General features: G+C 40.0%; 1 long non-coding RNA gene across 1 annotated transcript; it reads right to left on the bottom strand.

The window, feature by feature from the left end:
* Positions 1-754: 754 nt before the first annotated feature.
* On the bottom strand, positions 755-4,185 carry LOC109179593. The gene is made up of 2 exons (XR_002053938.1): positions 3,995-4,185; positions 755-1,030 (listed from the first exon to the last, which is right to left on the bottom strand). It is a non-coding gene; the product is annotated as an uncharacterized LOC109179593 (long non-coding RNA).
* Positions 4,186-19,412: the final 15,227 nt, after the last annotated feature.

Here is a 19,412-nt window from a genome sequence, read left to right as displayed (position 1 = left end):
TGAATTTAAAAAAAAAAGCCCATGGATCGGTCCGCGATACCCACCAATCCGTATGGGGCGGGCTTTGGTTGCATGAACATTAACCTGCGAATTTGGTAGGCTGACTCGCAAAAGCTCGCAAAAAATTACGTCCGAAAATTTTTGCATTTGCATCTCTTGGAAAATGGCTTCTCCAAAAAAAAAAAAAAAAAAGGAAAAGTCATTTTCCCCCGAAACATACATATTTTAATTTCCTTTGACTAATGAATCATTTTTCATTAACCTCGTTTTTCTACCTCTTACCAAATACTGAAAATTTGAAAAACATTTTTCAAAAGTCATTTTCCGGGTTTCCAAATACACCCTTAAAGGAATAGGTCATTAATATTATGACCCTATGAGGCTATGAGTTGTAGACCTTCTATACTCCTGCTTCTGCATTATTTCTGCCTTGTATATATGTATTCTATGTACATTTATGCATATACTATACAGAAGAATATATTTTCTTGTTAGTTTCCTAGTGTTCATCAACAAACAACATATTATTTAAAGGAGTTTGTCACACACCTGCTATACAAGTATTTCTTAAAACAAAGGCCGTCCATTAATTCATCAATAACGTAACATACCTAGTGTATATATATATATATATATATATATATATATATATATATACTAGTAGCTTAAATTACCTCATTGTGATCCTTTATCCGCTAGGATCACAAAGAAAACTTCTTCTAGAGTACACTTTTCAATAATGATTATAGACTTCCTCGTAAATGAAAGAAATTATTTTAATTATATAAATACACGTACGTAGAGAGAGAGATATAGATGCAGGTATAGCATAGTGCATATATATAGTTAAAGGAGGAGAGGGGGGAAAATGTGCATATTGTTGAGGATCTGCTCAAAGCTATCAGCGGGCTTGTGGAGAGGGTGCATGTGCATTCCTTCGTAGGTGGTCACCACTATGGTCTCGTCTCTGTTTAGGCGCTGCACTTGCTTCTTCACCTTGCATCCCTCATGAGTACACTTATAGTAGCTTCTGATGATTAATTACAAACAAAAATCACCATTAATTGTCCATTTATTTTGCATACAATAGAGTACGTTATGCATTGTTGCCACACAGTACGTACACAGAATGAGAAATTGTACGTTTAATTGATAATGATAACATTTAACTGCTAGGTGGTATTTGTAAGTGGGGGCATTTAATACTCAGCTCCCCTATAGATGTTTGTCATGCTTGCAGTGGAATTCTTCGTCCCAGGACTCAATCATTAATCATTATTGTGTGACCATATTTTGTATACTATAAAATAATATACATTTAGTACACAAATAATATACTTTTAATATATTAAAATGTACTTTGTTTTTAAGAAAAGTACATTATTTGAATACTAAAAATACATTATTTTATATTAATGTACATTAAGTACAAAAATAATGTATTTTTTTGTACATTAAAAATGAACTTTCTTTTACGGTTCATACAACACTATGTGGACCATGATCCACACAATAATTTGTCCCCAAGAATGTTAAGGCCGAATCAACAAAATTGTACTAAAGAACAAATCATGGTAACTTAACGGCCCATTACGAGAATTAATTAGTATCCTCACAAGCGGGTGATATTCTCAAACTATGATTGTCAAGGTTCAAATTTAGGTCTTTATTACCCATAATTTGTCATCTAGAAACCAACCGAGCTACTTATGTGACTCTAGTAGTCCTTCTTCTTTTTTTTTTTTTTTTTTTTTTTTTTTTTTTTTTGTGATTAAAATAAAAAAAGTCACAATCATATATGAGAATGTGCAATGGGTACGTAAAGCCTGTTCTTGCTTATCGGGCAAATTATGGTCCACACAGTGTTGTGTGGACAATAACAAAAAGTATATTTTTAATATACTAAATGAACATTATCTGTGTACTGAATGTATATTATATAATATAATGTACACTTAATACACAACTAATATACATTTCCGGAATACAATGTGCATTTCTAATATACTAAAAATATATTATTTTTGAACTAAATATACATTATTTTACACTATACAAAATATGATCTACACAATTTGTGTGGACCATAATGTTTGTGTTTATCGCAGCCATGTTTAGCACGTTTATATATCAGTTTGTTTAACATTTGAGATAACCTAATTCAACTCCAAATAGCCGTCAAAAGCTAAGGTCGAGACATGAAATGATTGAAAATTATACCATGGATTAAGACGCATTGTGGACTGTTATTAATAAATTATGTGTCTATAAATAAATGGAAGGCACATACGTATAATATGTTAACATAATCTACTTGTCATTTAGGTGGATCTTAGTCCATATGGTACAACAATTGAGGAATGACCAATGGCCATCAATTATTATACCATGGACCAAGATCCGTCTTACAATTTGACCATCAATATAAGATACATTTTTAATATACTCAAGATTTATTCTTTAAATACAATTAATGTTAATTTTTTGAAGGTATATTATTTGTGTACTAAATGTTCATTATTTGATATATTATCAAATAATTAACTTTCAGTACCCAGATAATATACCTTCAGTATATTAAAAGTTAACATTTATTTATAGTTTATATTGCATTGTGAATCATATAATCTAGAGTATAATTTGCCAATGATCATGGCCTGGGCTGCTCGGGAGGAGGTTAAACAGCCTAACCAGCTGAATTTGGCAAAATTTACTATGTACCATAGTCCAAAACAGTGTTTAAAAGAAACGACTCCCATTCCGTCCAACTAATTCTATTTGAATGACGTATTATATTCATTTTCATTTTATAAATACTGTAGTTTCATTACAACACAATTAAAGTATCATATTGATTCAACTACAGTTTCATTTGACATTATACACTTAATATGTGAGACCTGTAATTAAATTTATTTTATACACATGTCGTTTTATCACAAAATCACTAAAGTATAATTCTAATTTAACTAAGGTTTAATTGGACATTATACAGTCAAATGTATAAAACATGTTATTCGATCAATTTCATTTTATATGCACGATAATTTCATTATAGCACAACTAAAGTATCATTTTGATATAATTATAATTGCATTTGACGATATATATTCAATATGTAAGACTTATTATTCAATTTTATATTTTATATACATAATAATCTAGTTTCATTATAGCACAACAAGAGTATCATTTTCTATCGCCGAGAAACATTGTCGTTACAAAATTTCTGGATCGACCAAAACAATTTTAGTGGTTGCTCGTAATTTATAGTCAGAGGTGATCAGAAAAAAAAATAATAAAAAAATTCAACGATTGTAGCCTTGTAGGTCACAAAAATTTCTGACCATGTGGCAAAGTTGCTTCTGCGGCTAAGTAGTTCTAGCAGAATCCAAATAGAATTGTGGAGTTCCCTCATTCAATTCTTCATTCCATAAACGTGTAAAATTATACTATAGAAATCCATAAACGAGTTTTATTAATAAATATAATTTATGAATATATTAAAAATAAGATTCGGAGATGAACCGACCCGAAAAGAAGAACAAGAGCGATGCGAATCAAACCCGCAACCGCCTCGGCTTTGACCTTGGGCGCCCAGCGTACCATGGCTGTCCTTAGCCTCAGCCTCGGTTTTAGGCGCCCAGCGAGACCAAGGCCGGCATCGGTCTCAACTGGGAGATGCGGTCAAACCATAACCACCAACCCTATTTGCATGGGGCGGTTATGGGGTCATCCTTAATATATATTCTTAGTTATTTGTTTTGCTTAGACATTACAATTTCTAATAATCTCATTACACAATTGATTAATATAATATTCTTATCTTTTCACTCATATCTTATCTTTATTATTGATTTTATTAATCGGACCAGCCGGATTAATTTATTCTATCAATAGCATTTTTATTAATTATCTGATCTGAAACTAAAAAACAAGAATTAAACAGAAACAATGGAAGCTAATTTAAGGTAAGGTAGAGGTACAAACTAACCTTGGGAATTTGTTGTTTTTGACAGCTTTTTGACCATACTTTCTCCACCGATATCCATCGTCCAGAATATCAACTTGGCTTCTTGTTTGAAACGCAAATCTGGGCATCCGTGCCTTTTTCTCCCCTTTCTTCTTACTCACCACTCCTCCACTACTTTCCTTCTGGGATAATAATGATATTTCTTCATCAACTCCGACAACCTTCGTGGCGCCGCTTCCCTTCCTGGCGTCCTCCGATGATGAAGCTGCTAACTGCGGCGTAAAACCGAGGAACAGCGCCGTTTGATTCTTCATTACTTAGTTTCTTGATTCGTACTATATATGGATTGCTCCACGGATCGAATCATGAGTACTAGAGTATATATAATAAATGAAATATGTATGACTTTTGATCATGGCATTTGAAAAAATGGGTTTTATTCTACAGAAACGTACATGGGCGGCCGCCTTGGTGGCTAAGAATTATCCATAATACTAGAAACCTGTATTTTTTTCTCCTAAAAAGTTAAACCCCAATCCCAATGCAAATTATGTTGTATAGTGCACACGGTTACAAAAACAATATGATTTTGACTAAAAATGCGCGTCCCATTTAGAAAAAAAATTAAGGTTCGATTCGCGGCAATAGCATTTTTGTGTCCATAATTTGAATTATATATCCACAATGAATGAACTAAATATCCACAGTGAATGAATAACTAAAAATCCAGAATGAATGAACTAAATATCCACAATGAATGAACTAAATATCCACAATGAATGAACAACATAATGTTGTTGAGAGGAATCGAAACTGATTTTTTTTTTTTTAAATGGGACGCGCATTTTTAATCAAAACGACGTCGTTTTGCAATCGTGTGCACCATGCATGGTGCACACGGTTGCACAACACAACTATTCCAATCCCAACGGCGGCACATTCCGATCGGACAACGCATTTAGAATGATATAAATCCTCAGTTGCTATATAGTGGACCATGTTCTACAGTACTAGGTGGACCATGATCATCAAATGAAACTGTAATAAAATTAAAATGATATTTTAGTGTTATTATAATAAAATTAGTGTGTGGAAAATGAAACTAAAAAACAGAGTAAATTCAACAACGTATATTGTCAAATGAAACTGTAGTATAATTAAACTGATACTTTAGTATTGTTATAATGAAACTAACGTGTGTGAAAAATGAAACTATATTTCAGAGTTATACAATAACATATATTGTCAAATGAACCTAGAGTGTAATTAAAGTAGTACTTTTTCTTTAATGTTACTATAATTAAACTAATGTGTGTAGAAAATGAAACTACAAAATAGAGCTCATGCAATAATGTATATTATCAAATGAAACTGTAGTAGAATTAAAAATGATACTTTGGTATTGCTATAACTAAACTAGTGTGTGGAAAATAAAACTGAAAAACAGAGTTATCAAATGAAATTGATGTGTAATTATAATGATACTTACTTCGTGGACCACAGTAAAATTTGTCATAAATAATCCTACGGTAAATCAATGGCTCAACAGACAAGGCCAAATGTCGGTGCGCACAAGGGATCTGCCCACTTTGAGGAGTAAAAAATATTTTTGGTCCTAGACTTATGGTGGCAAAGATAATTTTAGTCTATAAAAAAATTAGACAATTTATAGACACTCTTATTGTAACGAGATTTTGGTCCTTCGTCACTTATGTCGTTAGTTGACTGTCTAAATGACGCGCATTTTTGTCAATTCAACTTGTCGTTTATGGCATAGGATCAACATAATAAGTTGAATTGACAGAAACGCCCTTCATTTAGACAGTCAACAAATTGTCCTTGTCACAATAAGAGTGTCCACAAATTGTCTGATTTTTTATGAAGGACCAAAATTGTCCATGCCACTATAAGTCTAGGACCAAAAATGTCTTTTACTCCCACTTTAAGTATAATCTCCACATTGTGGCTGCTAAGATTCGAACATTGGTCTCTTCTTTCAGATATTGTCCTACTGAATCAATGAGCTAAACTTATGCGGGCTACTAGAACTTGTGTCAGAGAAAGCACAGTAGGAGAGAGAAGAGGGAAAGAAAATATGAAAGATAAAGAAAAGAAAAAAAAACAAGTGACAATTTTTATTTAAAGAAGCAAAAAGAAAGAGAGGTAGCTAGACGCGCCCGATATGGCGCTTGCATTGCACGCGCCATGCTGCGCGTGTGGGATGTGCAGAACGCGTGCCATAAGCGTTATTTTCTTCTAGCGTGGAGCCCACAAAGAACCAACACTTGTAAGGAAAAAAAAAAACTTTTCAAAAAACTCATCTTCCTATTTGTTCCAAATACCCTTTATGATTTTTTTTTCTCTACAAAAAATCACCCAAAAACTCATAGTGAGGTTGCTCTTACAATTCAACACAGGATCGGGCATAGTTATATTTAATAAATTATTTTGCATGAGTCAATAGTACTCAAAATAAAATATTTTCTATTGCATTTCTTTTTATCAAAATAATGTTCACTTTTGAAACAATCTACTAATTTTATAATTTTTTTTTTTTTAGATCACAGGGAAGGGGAACACCCAAAATTACATGGTTGCAGTGTCCATTTGGCGCAAAAAGGGAATGCCGAGTTTTTCGTCTTCTAAGGTTTGCAACAACTCGTCAGGGGGCCAATCTATGAAGATAAAACCGTTCTGCCCTGTTCGCTTTTTTAGCAAGGTGATCTGCTGCATGGTTAACATCTCTTGGGACAAGGGTGAGGTACTAAGACCTAATGTTGCTTAATTCACGTCTGCATGCATCCAAGATATTGTCCGAGATGCTATCCAACCTTGCTCCTTGAGAGATTTCGTCTGTGATTGCTTTAGAATTGCATTCAAAACAGATGTTGTTACCCACCATAGTCTTTGCGAACTGGATTCCTTTTAGGAGCGCCCAAGCTTTCGCCATTTCTGCTGAGCATGTGCCCACTGCATAGGAGAAACCTTTAAGCTACTCTCCCTGCTCATTGCGGGCAACTCAACCACAACTTTCCTTTTTGGATACGGGTCGTAACTGCTGTTGACATTCACTTTAATCCAACCTACTAGGGGTTTACTCCATCAGATCAGGTTCCAGCTCCTGTTGCCTGTTCAAAGACCAGCCTCTCTTACCCGTTCATTTGCTTTATTAATCTCAGTCAGCTGTAGATGGATCCAGTAGTATTTCTGACCATCCCCAATATGGTTGTTGTTGAAAATTCTTTTGTTCCGCCATTTGAAAGCCACCAAAGTGTTAGTGCAAACAGAATACTATTGGTATGCTGTTGGTGCCCTGTGAATCCTCTAATCCCTACGTCGAACCAGTCCGTGTAGTGTTAGACTAAATATATCACAAGCATATAATATGTGATACATGACCGACTAACCTCCAACCATAGTTCTTGAGACGGTTGAACGATCCGGACTGCTGCAGAGATAACAAGAGTATTTTGTCTCTCACTTTACTCAGCTCTCTCTAGATGGTGTATGAGGTATGTAATGTGAGCAGTGAGAGGACTAGTGACCTTATATAACCACTGACCATCATTGTGGTTGTATGTCTTTAGGTCTCCTAAACCCTAACTAGATTCGTAATCATAATGGTAGTCTAGCTATTAGGTTATTAGTGTTGCCCCACATATCAAATACTTAATATTATCATAACTTATCCTAATGTTATAATAATAGTAACGGATAAAACGTTATATGTAGTACTTATGACGGTTGTTGTGGATCATATTTAGCATCAGTAAATCCCAAACTCGTCTGACTTTCGGGCACCATCGTATGATATGATCTGAGGATTCCACTTCATTATTGCACACCCCACATAGATTGCTAGCCGTAAAGCCTCTCTTTTCTCTATTCGCATTGGTCATCAACCCATCTAATCTTGCAAGCCAAAGGAACATGTGAATGCGGCTGGGAACTTTCAGTTTCCATATGTTGCTCCATGTCCTTAAGCTAGGTGGATTAGCGATGTTGGTGATGAGGGAGTACGCTGATGCTACTGTGAACTTGCCATCTTCCCATCCTAATACATCTTCTTGATCTTCAATAAGAGCCACTGTAGTAAGTTGATCCTTAATATCTAATGGTACGAGGCCAATTGGAGAAGACCAACTCCACCTGGTTTGCAGGTTCCAGTAATCTGCGACTCTAGAGTATAACTCTGGTAGGGGCAGGTTTATAGAGATGTAATCTTTGAGCGGTCGATGGCCTAACCATGAGTCGAGCCAAAATAGGGTTTTTCTACCATTCCTCACCAACTTCCTGGTACCTTTTTTGAGTAGGGGAATTGACTTGATAATCCCTTTCCATGCATTCGAGGAAGAAGATCTGTCTAGCCATGTCGCAGGGTCTGGACTATGGACTGCATACTTTGCTCTCATCATATTAATCCACAGACTATTCTCCTCCGATTGTATTCTCCAGCTGAGCATAACCAATAGCGCAATATTCATGGCTTCTAAGTTCTTGATCCCTAAGCCTCCTTGATCCTTGTTTTTAGTAATCGTATTCCAAGTAACAAGATTACATTTTCTTTCAGAGCCAGTGCCTCCCCAGAGGAAATTCTGAATAATCTTTTCTATGGCTTTTATCACCCCACTTGGAAAGAGTGTGGACTGCATCGTGTATAAGGGAATAGCTGACAAAACTGATTGAGCTAATACTCTTCTACCTGCAAAGGATAGAGTTTTACCACGCCATCCAGAGAGCTTGTTTTGAACCTTGTTGATGAGCCCTTCAAAAGTTCCTTTCTTGAGTCTACCATGTAATGAGGGGACGCCAAGGTATATGCCCAGGTTTTCGGTTTTAGGTATTCCGAGAATATCACTGATTGCCTGTTGCTCACTTATATTCGTATTTTTAGAGAAGTGAAGGGTGGATTTCTGTCAGTTCACCCTCTGCCCTGACTGGTTGCAGAATTCAGTTAAGCACTGCTTTATAATATTGGCTTGATTCGTCGATGCTTCACTAAATAAGACTATATCATCCGCAAATAAGAGGTGCAATGTGTATGGACCATTTCTAGACAACCTTATACCTTTCCATTCACCTGACACCACCTTATTGTTGATTAGATGGCTAAAATGCTCGATGCATAGGAAAAAGAGCAACAGACAAATTGGATTGCCTTGGCGAATGCCCCTATATGGTCTAAACCATTCTGATTGTTTTCCATTCAAGGTGATTGCTAATCTTGATGTTGAAACATATGACATGATATTTCTTACCCAAGACTCATTAAAACTTACCACTCAAAGTGTCAAGGATAAAATCCCATCTTAATCAGTCATAAGCCTTCTCTAAGTCGACTTTTAGGATCATCCAGCCTCCTGCCCCTCGTTTACTTATAAAAGAATGAAGCATCTCTTGGTATGCCAACGTGTTATCCGAGATAATCCTCCCAGGGATGAAACTAGATTGGTTAGGACCAATTAACCTCTGCATGATGCCTTTAAGTCTTGTAGTCATGATTTTGGTGATCACTTTGTAGGACACATTACAAAGGCTAATTGGCCTTAGTTGTTTTGCATTCTCTGGACATAGAACCTTGGGGATCAAAGTGATTATGGTGTCGTTGCTGCCCTCGAGTAAGCTACCAGATTCAAAAAATTTTAGAGCAAAATTGGTAAGGCTCTGACCTACAACTGACTACGTCTGTTGATTGAAGCCTACGTGGTAGCCATCGGGACGAGGCTGTGACAACCCAAAATAAATTCGATTTTAAGAAAATCCAAAATAGCCATGTTTCACTCTTACAAAATTTTTACGGTAAACACGGTGTTTAAATAAATTATTTTGAGTTATATTTATACGAATATAGTGTGAGTAATCCGAGGTTTTTAGAGGCCCGTTAGGACTATGTCCTTTCGGAAGAAAAGAGAAAGAAAGAAACGGACATTGTGATCCGATATGAAGTAATGAGGTCGATATTCCCGAGTTACTAGGTCGGAAACTTCCCGCCAGGTTTGGAATCCTGGTCAGGGGGTGTGCACACTGATAGTTCAATACTTGATTTCACAGAGTTTGAGAAAAGAACCAAGGGAGTGGTTCTGTGGGCGAGATGAGTATTAGGCCGGCTAGATGCCGAGCCCGGATAGGTCTGTTCACATTATGGTGAAGTTCCTACCTTGACCATGAGTACAAAGAAAGAAAGAAAGCGAGTCATTGAGACTCTAGAAAAAGAAGAGAAAAGTGAGTCATTGTGACTCTAAGAAACCTCCATAGAAAAAGTGTTTCATTTTACAAAAGAGCGAGTGTATATGTATATCTATCTATATACTTATACTATAGTATCATGTTCATTTTATTGCATGATTAAATTAATTGCACGAGTTGCATGATAGTGAGATAAGGAACATTACTTTGTTTTGTCACTTATATTTTATGATAGCATGAGGTTGCTTATTGAGTTATATGATAGCATGAGATTGCTTATTGAGTTATATGATAGCATGAGATTGCTTGTTGAGTTATATGATAGCATGAGGTTTCTTATTGTAACACCCCCGATTTTCAAGCCAAATTAAACTTAAATATGCAAGATATCTATCCACAAAACATAAGCAAAGCACAGCGGAAGTCTATATATAAAACTGGAAAAACGGAGAGTGTTATGCCACGCTCACACCATCGTGAACGCACAGGCAAAAAAATCAACAAAGACAATCTATAAAGTCTAGCAACAGGGGCACACAGGCCCAAAACATAACTACAAGAGTCTTGGAGACGAATCTAGTCATCACCATCGCGCTCGCCAACTACTCGGAACCTGAAAAGCACATAAATAAATGGGACGACGCCCGGTCAGCGAATGATGCTGGTAACCCACCAATACATGTCAAAAGCATATATAGCTAGATAGTATATACAAAATCATTTCGAAACGGAATACTGTATATATCGGTTCAAAACCAAAGATAGAAGTTAACCACAAGATTCTATATCACTCACAGCAAGGACAAGGGGAAACACATCCCAAAACACATCAAGACACGAGCAACAACAGAATAACTCAACAGATAAGGATGAACATCCACACACTGGCACTTCATGCCACAATGACACTTCATGTCATAAGATTAAGTACCAAGTTTCAAGTTCCAACCTTATGCCCTATTCCAACCTTATGCCTACCCCCGACCTTATTACGGTTCCAACCTTTACCTCCGAGTGCCACCCTATACTTCCAAGTCCAACCTTTTGCCTCCGGGAACCATCGTTCCCCCTCCGACAACCGCCAAACAAAACCGTCGAACGCATAGTACACGAGGGTACATTGCAAAATCACATCACAAAACCGCAAAACCGTGTGAGCTATACTCACGATAATAAACCACCAAACTCATGCATGGCCACCACGAGGACCACATCTGTACCTTGGTGATTAATGTCTCATACCATTAATCAAGCAATCCAGGTACAGCCACACACACAATCATCATAGGAATCAATCAACAGATCACATAACAAAGATATGAAACCATACTCAATCAAGGAAATGATCACAATCCGACAATAACGATGATCAACACAAGTCATCATCCACATTAGGAAAGAACAAACCACACAAGTTAGCATTTCAACATCAAACTAGCATGCTTATCAAACGGGTAAACAAAACATAGTTTCGAAGAACATACAAGACTCATCATGGTTCAACGAATCACAAGGTTGAACACTTAGCACGATTCAAGACACCAAAAAACTACATGAAATCCTACCATATAGTTATAGACATACGAAACATCAAGAAGACTGTGACACCCCAAAAATCCACATTCAATCCATGGATTAATTGAGTAATTAATCCTATTTTTATTTGAGGAATTAATTCCTAAAATCCTGATTTTTAATACTCAAGGACTAGAATTTGACTAGTCAACCTTTAAGTTGTGTTGTACCTTGTGCTTTGAGGGGAGTTCCCTTGTTCCTTACACTTTCTACGGGTTAGTAAGGGTATTCTTGTCTTTTCACCAAGAGTTAGTATTGTAACCTTACCTAGAAGACTTCTTCATTTCATTCCCTACAATTCTTAGAAAATAATTCTACCTTCTCTCTAGAAAAGTAGTGTAGCTTATTCTCCAAGCCAAGTTGAGACCCTTGTCAAGATTCCAAGATTTGCTTCCAAGATTCAGCCTTTCACCTATTTGGGCATCTAGGAGGGTAAGATCTAAGTTCATCTTGTGTTTTTGGTTCCATCTTAGTTGTCTTTTTCTTAAAGGTAGGATCTTTATGATCTTTTGGTTTAATCTTGAAGTGGGTTTGGAAAGTAAGCCTTGTGGAGAGCTTGTTGTGGTTTAAAGTGAAGCCTTTTGGTCTTCATGAGGTAACCCATGCTCTACAAAACCTATTTTGCTTACCTATATGTGATTTCTTGGATTCTACATGAGTTTTGCTATGAAATGTGAGGGTTTATGCATTTGTCTTGAGATATTGCATATCTAGAGCTTGTGTTTAGGGTTCCTTTGTGCCATTGCTTGGCATTTTCCATGATTCAAGTCATTTTGTTGTGTTTGGTGAGATTGGGCATGTTTTGGACTTGAATTTGTGTTTGGAGAAGAAAATCTCCGAAGGGATTTGTTGTGGAACAGGGATGTTCCCGCGGGCGGAACGGCGGGTGGGGCACCACCCGCCGGCCTACCCGCGGGTACATAGGCCTGTGGGGATGTGTTCCCGTGGGCGGGACAACAGGTGGGGCACTACCCGTGGGTCCACCCGCGGGGAACACGGTGGTGTTCGTTCGGGATTTGTTCCCCGTGATTTGTTTGGCTCGGTATTTGGTTATTTGACTTCCCGTTGTTCTTTGTGGAACTATTTGAGTGTCTTCTTGATGTTTCGTACGTCTAGAACTATATGGTAGGTATCCATGTAGGACTTTGGTGTCTTGAATCGTGCTAAGTGTTCAACATTGTGTTTCGTTGGACCAAGAGGTGTCTTGTGTGTTCCTCAGAACTATCTTGAGTTTCCCCGTTGGTAAGCATGCTAGTTTATTGTCTTAATGCTAGCGTGTGTGCTGTTTGTACCTTCCGTTTGGTTGATGATAACTTGTGTTATTCATCGTTGTTGTCGTTGGGCTGTGACCCGTTCCTTGATTGAGTATGTTTCATACCTTCGTTGTGATCCATTGTTTGATTCTTGTTGAGTTGTGGTGCGTGTGCGGCTCTACCTGGATTGCACGATTAGTGGTATGTGACACTAGTTACCAAGGTATTGCAGCGGTCCTCGTGGTGGCCGTGACGTGATTATGGAGTTGTGGCATGAGTGATGGGTCCACGTTTTTGGGGGATAACATGTGTTATCCGGGCATGTGTCGCCGTGATTGGTGGTTTTCGTTGGTGGTTGTTGGTGGGGGACGACAGTCCCGGGGGAATAAGGTTGGACTAAGAAGTACAGGGGTCCTGGAGGTAATGGTTGGAATGAAGGTACAAGGTTGGGGGTAGCCATAAGGTTGGAACAGGGCATAAGGAAGGCATACCAACTCGTGATGGGTGATGTTGCGAGGGCTTGTAAAGCCGGCGTTGTGTGATCTTCTCTCGTGACGTGTGTAGTCACGGAGGCTTGTGTTGTTTTGGCATGTGTTGCCGTTGGGTGAGTCTTTATCCTTGCGTGTGGTTAACCTTTGTGGTTTGGGATGTGTTCCCGTGTTATCCTTGAGACTGATGAGTCTTGTGTTGACAGTTGATCTTGGTTTTGACTTATATATATGTATTCCATTTCGAAAATGGTTTTTATGACTTATATCTATCTATATATGATACTTAACGGTATTGGTGGGTTACCAGCATTATTCGCTGACCGGGCGTCGTCCCAATGTTTATCTTTGTATCTTTCAGGTGATGTTTAGACGAGCGCGATGTTTAGAGCCTGGTAGCTTAGCACCTTTATCCTTGCTTTTGTGGCCTGTGCGCCAATGTAGTTAGATTGATGTTTTGGGATAGATGTATACACTTGCAGATTGTTTGCCGTAGCATTTACCGTGTTTGGTAGACGTGGCGTGACACCTCGTTGGATTTCTTTTATCCAGTTTCGTTTATCTTCCGCTGTGCTAGTTTTGTTGTTTAATCTGCATGTGCTAAGGCTTTTGTATAGGTCTTGTTTGGGGGATGTTACAGTTGGTATCAGAGTCTAGGTTTGAGCCTAGGAAGATTTAAGTCTAGACTTTCTAAGTGGTTAAGTGTGTTTTGAAACCTCTAAGCGACCTTAAGAAGTTAAGTGTTAGGCTTAGGACTCTAGGTTGTGCGGTGAGATGTGTGTTGCTTTCTGTCTTGCTTGTTTGCTCTCTTTTTGGTAATCTCGTTGTTGTTGTAGAAGTTTGCGATGCCTCCTCGTCCCCGCGCTCGCACCCCGGAGACCCCGAACAACGAGCAGCTCGCTCAGAATCTCCATCAGCTGACGCAGACGATGCAGACGCTCAGTGAAGCCTTGCTGAACAACAATCAAGCTGTGCCGCCTCCTCCCCCTGCTGGGCATCGCGATGTAGGTCGTTTGGTGTCGGGGTATCGGCCGCCAACCTTCGCTGGCGAGGAAGACCCTGTAGTCCTAGAAGAGTGGCTACGGGTGTTTGATAAGATCTTCATCGTTGTGGGTTGCCCTGAAGAAAGGAGAGTAGAACTAGCAATGTTCTACTTTTGCCAAGAAGCTGATCTGTGGTGGGTCCACGAAGGTCCGACCTTCCTTGAAGAGCCTGGGTTTGATTGGACCGCGCTCAAGGACAGAATGCACGAAAGGTTCTACCCAGCGCATGTGCGAGCCGCCAAGTTTGATGAGTTCCTTCATCTGCAGCAAGGATCCTTATCTGTGGTCGAATACCACAAGAAGTTCTTAGAGCTGCCGCGCTTCGCGATGATGCTTGTGCCTACAGAGCTTGCCAAGGTTGAGCGTTTCATTGCCGTCCTGAATTATGAGGCACGAAGAGCGTTGACGGTGAGTTGGCCCAGTTCCCTTAAGGATGCGTATCTGTGTGCCGCGGATCTGTATCGTGTTCAGCAGCTTCAGAAGGGATCGTATGAGGTAGCTAGGAAGAGAGTTGAGAGCGGAGGTTCTTCCACCTTCAAGAAGCCCTGACCGAGCTTTCAAGTCAAGGCCGTGTCATCTTCTTCTCAAGGACATATCAGAGAGGAGCATCAGGATCAAGCTAAGTCGGTTGGTTGTCGATGATGTGGGAAGGTGCACGCGGGCCATGATTGTTATGGCCAGGCATTTAGGTGCTTCGGATGCGGGGATCGTGGTCACAAAGTCGCGGAGTGTCCCCAGCTTGCCGGTCAAAGAGCGTTGCCGCCACCCCCGAGAGCCGGAGGAGCACCAGGAGGGAGTTCGAGTCGTGGAGCTGTCGGGGCCACCCGGAAGAGTTTTTGTGATGGCGCGTTCTCAGGCTGAGTCGGAGGGCTTGATAGAGGATGAAGTGGCAGGTAACCCCTTTCTTCTAGCCCACCCTTGTTTGTTTCTCCAGAGTCATCGTGTTCGTTGTATCTTGAGTCTTACCTTGTGTTTCATAGTTGTCTCTTGCTTGGCAATCCTTGGTACGCTTTCTTTGATAGCAATTCTTTTGAGGCTTAGTGTAGACTCTTCTTGCTAAGTGATTTCTTTAGTTGGTATATGAGCTTCGTTGTGAAGTTAGCAATCAACCCTTGTACTTGGTTGTTCTTACAACAATTCCTTGTGCACTTCCTAAATTTTCCAAGTATTCTTTGAATTGGAAAATAGCAAAATTCATACCAAAAACCTTTCCTTGTGTAGCTTAAAAGCCAAGCCTAATGTTAATTGTAACCCTTGACTTTCAAACCCGAGCTTAATTTTTGTCAACCCAACCTCTAAACCACTTAAGCCAATTGTCTTTCTCAAAACCTAACCAATTTTAATTCCATCTAAACCATAAATTCCCACTTTACCCAAAATCCCCAAATTAAATCATCATTTCCCCCAATTTCACCCAAATCCCTAAATTCCCAAACTCTCTTTTTCTTTCTTCCTTCCCTATCCGTGAACCACCCAGCACCCACCCCCTCCCCGTAGCTCCATCTGCAACCCGCCACCACCACCTGCCGTCCCCCCGCCTCGCCGCCGTTCGCCGTCACAGCAGCCGGAGCCCGTCGCGTCGCCGTCGCCGAGAGCGAGAGAGAGCAGCGTGAGAGAGAAGAGAAAGATGAGAAGCCTTGGGTCCTTTTTGTTGAGCTTTGGATTATCTTCAATCATGCCTAGAAGGTCAAGTTTGGCAAGGAAAGCGGAATGGGTGGATACCCATTACCTCATTCTTGAAGGTAAAGCTTTTGATCCGGAATCTTTCCCTAGTTCTTTGTTGGATATGCTTAGATATCAAGTTTTGTTGGATGGGTTTCTCGCCATAAGGGCCGAGACTTACCCGAGTTTGGTGAAAGAGTTTTATCGTTACATGGTTGTGACAAAGGAGGGCGATAAGTTGGAGATCACCTCTAAGGTGAGAGGTGTGAAGGTTGTGTTGTCTGATAAGAGGTTGGCTCAGTTGTTGAGTTTGTCTAATGCCGGAGTGGCTCAGTACAGTGGTCATTCTTGGGTTAGTACGGATACCATGGGGTACCGTGACTATTTGAGCTATCTGTTGGGCTGTACGAGTGGTTTCACTCAAGCCTCTAGGCCGGAAAGGAAGTGGTTGTCTGCGGAGCAAAGGATCTTGGTGATGTTGGTGTCAGATTGTTTGTTGCCTAATAACAACATGAGCAGTTTGTTGGGTAAGTTGGAGTGCACATTTGCTTTCTGTCTGAAGAATATGGTTAAGTTCAACCTGCCTGCTTTGATGATGCAACACATGGTGTTTTGCCAGGATCACAATTGGAAGAGCTTGCCGTATGGGATGGTGCTGAGTTGGGTCTTGGTTAAGAAAGGTGTTAGTGTGGACGGTTGCCTCCCGAAGGCCGTGGGAAAGATGGTGTTGGATACCACCAATCTCCGGAGTTGTAATATGTTTCGGTTGGATGATGGTGAGTACATCACGCTTGAAGAGGTTGCAAGGAAAGCACCTGATGAGAGGGCGGAGTTAGCTGCTGAGCTTGGAATCCATGTCGGGAAGTTGAGCCTCGCAGTCCAGAGTTTGGGCGGTGACGAGGAAGTTGAGGAGGAAGCTGACCAAGAAGAAGAGGTAGAAGCACCGGAGACCGCCGAAGCTGAAGAAAGTGATTCGGACAGTGAAGAAAGCCGGAGAAGGAAGGAAGCTTGCACAAAGAGGGAGCATGACGTCGTCACCTTGCTTCGTCAGCAGAACAGCATGATCGCCGAAGGCTTTGCGTTTGTGAAGGCGCAGTTCATCGCAGTGCATCAGAGGCTGGACCAGATTGAAGCCAGTTCTTGCCACAGAGACGAAGACGAAGAGGAGTCCGAAGAGGCCGAGGAGTCGGAGAGCGAGGAGTTTTAGTTTGTGTTGCGGTAACCCCGTTCGCTTTTTCCTTGTTGTTTCTTTCTTAGCCGTTGTTAGCTTGGTGATAGATTGTTGTGTGCTTTGTGTGCTTGGTTGTTTTATTTGTTGCCTTGTTGTTTAGCTAGTTTGGTAGTGGTGTTTGGAGTTAGTAGTTTAGTTCTTGGTTGTTGTCTAGAAGTTGGTGGTTATGTTGAGGTTAGAGTTCTTGATGCTCAATCTATCCGTTTGTTGACCTCTTGCCAACCCTTGAACCTGAAATGTTTTCTTTCTTGCGTTGGAAAAATTCTTTTCTTTGGAATCCTTGTGAGTTCGTTTGGAGTCATTGACCAAAAGAGTTATTCTTGAACTTCTTGTCACAATTTCGTTTCCTTGTTACCGTTCGCTTTTAATTCGTCGTACCCAAGCTTCGGGGATGAAGCTTCTTTGAAGGGGGAGAGGATGTGACACCCCAAAAATCCACATTCAATCCATGGATTAATTGAGTAATTAATCCTATTTTTATTTGAGGAATTAATTCCTAAAATCCTGATTTTTAATACTCAAGGACTAGAATTTGACTAGTCAACCTTTAAGTTGTGTTGTACCTTGTGCTTTGAGGGGAGTTCCCTTGTTCCTTACACTTTCTACGGGTTAGTAAGGGTATTCTTGTCTTTTCACCAAGAGTTAGTATTGTAACCTAACTTAGAAGACTTCTTCATTTCATTCCCTACAATTCTTAGAAAATAATTCTACCTTCTCTCTAGAAAAGAAGTGTAGCTTATTCTCCAAGCCAAGTTGAGACCCTTGTCAAGATTCCAAGATTTGCTTCCAAGATTCAACCTTTCACCTATTTGGGCATCTAGGAGGGTAAGATCTAAGTTCATCTTGTGTTTTTGGTTACATCTTAGTTGTCTTTTTCTTAAAGGTAGGATCTTTATGATCTTTTGGTTTAATCTTGAAGTGGGATTGGAAAGTAAGCCTTGTGGAGAGCTTGTTGTGGTGTAAAGTGAAGTCTTTTGGTCTTCAAGAGGTAACCCATGCTCTACAAAACCTATTTTGCTTACCTATATGTGATTTCTTGGATTCTACACGAGTTTTGCTATGAAATGTGAGGGTTTATGCATTTGTCTTGTGATATTGCATATCTAGAGCTTGTGTTTAGGGTTCCTTTGTGCCATTGCTTGGCATTTTCCATGATTCAAGTCCTTTTGTTGTGTTTGGTGAGATTGGGCATGTTTTGGATTTGAATTTCTGTTTGGAGAAGAAAATCCCCGAAGGGGTTTGTTGTGGAACACGAATGTTCCCGCGGGCGGAACGGCGGGCGGGGCACCACCCGCTGGCCTTCCCGCGGGTACATAGGCCTGGGGGGATGTGTTCCCGCGGGCGGGACCACGGGTGGGGCACTACCCGTGGGTCCACCCGCGGGGAACACGGTGGTGTTCGTTCGGGATTTGTTCTCCGTGATTTGTTTGGCTCGGTATTTGGGTATTTGACTTCCCGTTGTTCTTTGTGGAACTATTTGAGTGTCTTCTTGATGTTTCGTACGTCTAGAACTATATAGTAGGTATCCATGTAGGACTTTGGTGTCTTGAATCGTGCTAAGTGTTCAACATTGTGTTTCGTTGGACCAAGAGGTGTCTTGTGTGTTCCTCGGAACTATCTTGAGTTTTCCCGTTGATAAGAATGCTAGTTTGTTGTCTTAATGCTAGTGTGTGTGTTGTTTGTGCCTTCCGTTTGGTTGATGATAACTTGTGTTATTCATCGTTGTTGTCGTTGGGCTGTGACCCGTTCCTTGATTGAGTATGTTTCATACCTTCGTTGTGATCCGTTGTTTGATTCTTGTTGAGTTGTGGTGCGTGTGTGGCTCTACCTGGATTGCACGATTTGTTGTATGGGACACTAGTCACCAAGGTATTGCATCGGTCCTCGTGGTGGCCGTGACGTGATTATGGAGTTGTGGCCTGAGCGATGGGTCCACGTTTTTGGGGGATAACATGTGTTATCCGGGCATGTGTTGCCGTGATTGGTGGTTTTCGTTGGTGG

This window comes from Ipomoea nil, unplaced genomic scaffold, assembly GCF_001879475.1.
Source record: "Ipomoea nil cultivar Tokyo-kokei standard unplaced genomic scaffold, Asagao_1.1 scaffold0179, whole genome shotgun sequence".
In the NCBI taxonomy this organism is placed as follows: Eukaryota; Viridiplantae; Streptophyta; class Magnoliopsida; order Solanales; family Convolvulaceae; genus Ipomoea; species Ipomoea nil.
Note: the sequence above shows the minus strand (reverse complement) of the source record. Positions and strands in the feature narration are given on the sequence as shown.